Source organism: Anopheles darlingi, chromosome 3, assembly GCF_943734745.1.
Source record: "Anopheles darlingi chromosome 3, idAnoDarlMG_H_01, whole genome shotgun sequence".
NCBI classification, from domain to species: domain Eukaryota; kingdom Metazoa; phylum Arthropoda; class Insecta; order Diptera; family Culicidae; genus Anopheles; species Anopheles darlingi.
In genome coordinates, this window is record NC_064875.1 from 9,718,602 (window position 1) to 9,721,466 (window position 2,865).

A 2,865-nucleotide genomic window follows, 5' to 3' on the forward strand; every position below is an offset into this window, starting at 1 on the left:
CGCGCGCGCGAACACCACCAGATGGATGCAATTGGCGTCCAACCTGACAACGCCACCCAAGGTCTACGCCGATACCGATTTGACCGGTTTTGAGGAAGGGGGGCTCCTCACTCTCCATCGATTGGGGCCGGTTGGGTGGCACACTGTTTCCAGGTTGATTAGCTTGTTGTCCCCCCCCCACCCACCCTTTCCTCCGTTTTTGATTGAGGATAAGTTACCTGCAGAGCGAACGCTCTACAGCATCGCAGTAACCTTCGGTTGACTTTTTCAAAAAAAAAAAAACAAAAAGGATGACGTTTGCAACCGTCAGGAGCGTCGCCGGGGCACTGGAATTTTTGTGCGAAGCCTACTTTCTTCGGTGTGCAAAATTCCGCCATGGCCATGGGCCGATGCGACAATGTTGTCTTAATTTAATTTGCTACATTATGCACTCGCTGCTTGGTCGGGGCCGTGTGTGTGTGTGTGTGCGCACGCCGGTTACTTATCACTCCTTTCGGTCACCGGCGATATTGCCCGCGTATCCGACCCGCGGCGATCGCATATAGCGCCGGGCCTACCGGGTTGCTACCTGGCGGCGAACGCGACGCGAAGAAAATGGAGGCCGCAAGAAAAATGCCGCGCTAAATCACATATTCGCTTAATTCATTCCAACGACTGCCCACGCAAATCGCTCGTTCTCCGAGGCAGAGACTGACCCTCGCGTGCTCGACGACGACCGCGAGCGCGCGCGTTACACGTTCCCTGGTGCGCTGGTCCGTCCCCGTTGGTCCGTCCGTCCGTTGTCGTTCGGTACCCGTTAATGTGATTTAATTTTAAAACCTGGAGTCTCGACTTGCGGGTGTGGTGTGGTGCGTTGGGGTGGTCTGAGCTACCACCACCGCCACCACCACCACCAGCTACCCCTTAACTGCTACCTGCTCCTCCTCCTCCTCCTTCTTCTCCTTATCCCCGTACCCTTTTCTGTTGTGGGGGGGATGTCAAGCTTGAGGGCTCTCGACGTTGTCATCACCCGCGAACGCCGCCGCCGTCGCCGGCAAGCTCCTCAAGTGTTGTTCTCCACCTTCACTACATCTCCCCCTCCTCCCTCCCCTTTTACATCGCAAACCACCCGCACAACTAGCTCAGTGGGTCGTGGGATATAGGTGGAACGCGACGACGACGACGATGGAGGGCGTCCCCATACTTATGGTTTCGCGAGTCCCCACCCTCCTCCCTCCACCCGGTAGTGAGCGCGCGCGTGCTGTGGAGCTGATTTTATGTTTTAATTTTTGTTTTGTCTCTCGGTTGTTTTGTTGTCTTGTCTTGGACACCCACCACCACCACTTACGCCGCGGCGAGCATACGCGACGACATCCCCCGCGCACGGTGTGGCATACTTCATTGCCTTTGTTTTTGGGAGCAGAAAACTTGGACCAGGACCAGGACGGGGCAGAAAGTGTCACACGAGAGAGAGAACAGCATTCTTCGTGTAGTACCTGCCCCGTGGTCATCGTGCACGCGCGCGTGTGTGTGTGTTAGATAGTGATTTGCATTCTAAAAATTCACACAATCGGTGTCCCATTATTCTTTTCGCCGTTCTCTTTCTAAAAGTCTATTTTTTCACAACACGTCTCCCTTTATCTCTTTCTCTCTCTTTCTCTCTCGGTGGTGTTCGGCGTCCGGGGGCACCGCAGACCGTCCGTCGTCCACCAGCCAACAACGATGCACCACCATCCCCGTTCCGACGCGATGATGCTGCTGCTGAGTTGTTGCTGAGAGTCTCTGCGCGGGACGGACTAATATGGAGGAAGGTGGTGGTGGTGGTACGGATCCCGAGAACAACAATAGTAGCAGCGCTCACTGTGGAATGTTAGGCATCAGCATGCCATGCGAAGGAGCCACCGGTCATGATTTTGCCACCGTCCGGAAGGAGCTGGAGTACGCCAACGCGATCGCCGCACACTACCACCACCACGGTGGTGCTACGATAGAGAAGATCAGCAGCAGCAGCAGCAGCACCGGCAGCGGTGTTGGTGGTGGCGGAATAATCGGCGGCAGCAGCAACGATCGCGTCATCAGCTACAAGATAGAGGTAGGTGGTTGTGCGCTCTCGCGTATTTTTCTATCAATTATGTGGGAGTAATGTGGAGCAGAGTATTTGGAAAGAATTTTAAAAGATTCTATTGAAGAAAACCTTCCACCAAAGCAAAGATTTTGGGTTTTTTTTTCTTTCCTCTTCTCGAATGTTCATTTCGGGATTCGAACTTATGTCGTCGATGTTGTCACAAACTGTCTACCTGTCGGGTGTGCTACGATCTTACCATTCTCATTCGGTGATAGATGAGGCAAACCATTTTCTTCCTTAAATGCAATTTCATATATAATGTCTTTTATGTACCCAAACGAACGAGCTCCCACTTGAAAGAGCTGCTTGTTTGTTTGTATTGCTCGTCGCTCTAACGCTAATTTAAACCTTTCCTTGATGAAATTTGCAAAATCCAATAACCAGCTAGTGGGTGAAAAGGTTCTCCCTCAATTATCCTCGCTTGCGCCGTACATGCATATGACCTCTCGTGCACACATACACAGGGTACAGTTGCATCAAGAAAATATGTGTTCATTAAAAATTGAATGGACCACAAAATTAGACTCACCACCCACCACCACCACCACCCTGCCAACGAACGAGTGAGTGGAGAGGATATATAATAATTTCCATTTCCAGTTTTCTTTCCCTCACAAAATGGCACTTGCAATGGCCGAATAGCAATAGTAGCAGTAGGAAAAAAAAAGTTGGAAAGGAAATACGGGAAAAGCCACTGTGCCAAGAGTCACACTCTCTTCCTCTTTCATCCGCTCTCTCTCTCTCCCTCTCTTTCTCTGTCT

General features: G+C 51.7%; 1 protein-coding gene across 1 annotated transcript in view; it reads left to right on the forward strand.

Moving 5' to 3' along the window:
• Positions 1-2,024: 2,024 nt before the first annotated feature.
• The window catches only part of LOC125954225 (POU domain, class 6, transcription factor 2), a 57,503-nt gene continuing 56,662 nt past the window's right edge, over positions 2,025-2,865 (forward strand). The window contains exon 1 of the mRNA XM_049684342.1: positions 2,025-2,071. The gene's annotated coding sequence lies outside the window, so the exon portion shown is untranslated. The remainder of the gene's footprint in view (positions 2,072-2,865) is intronic.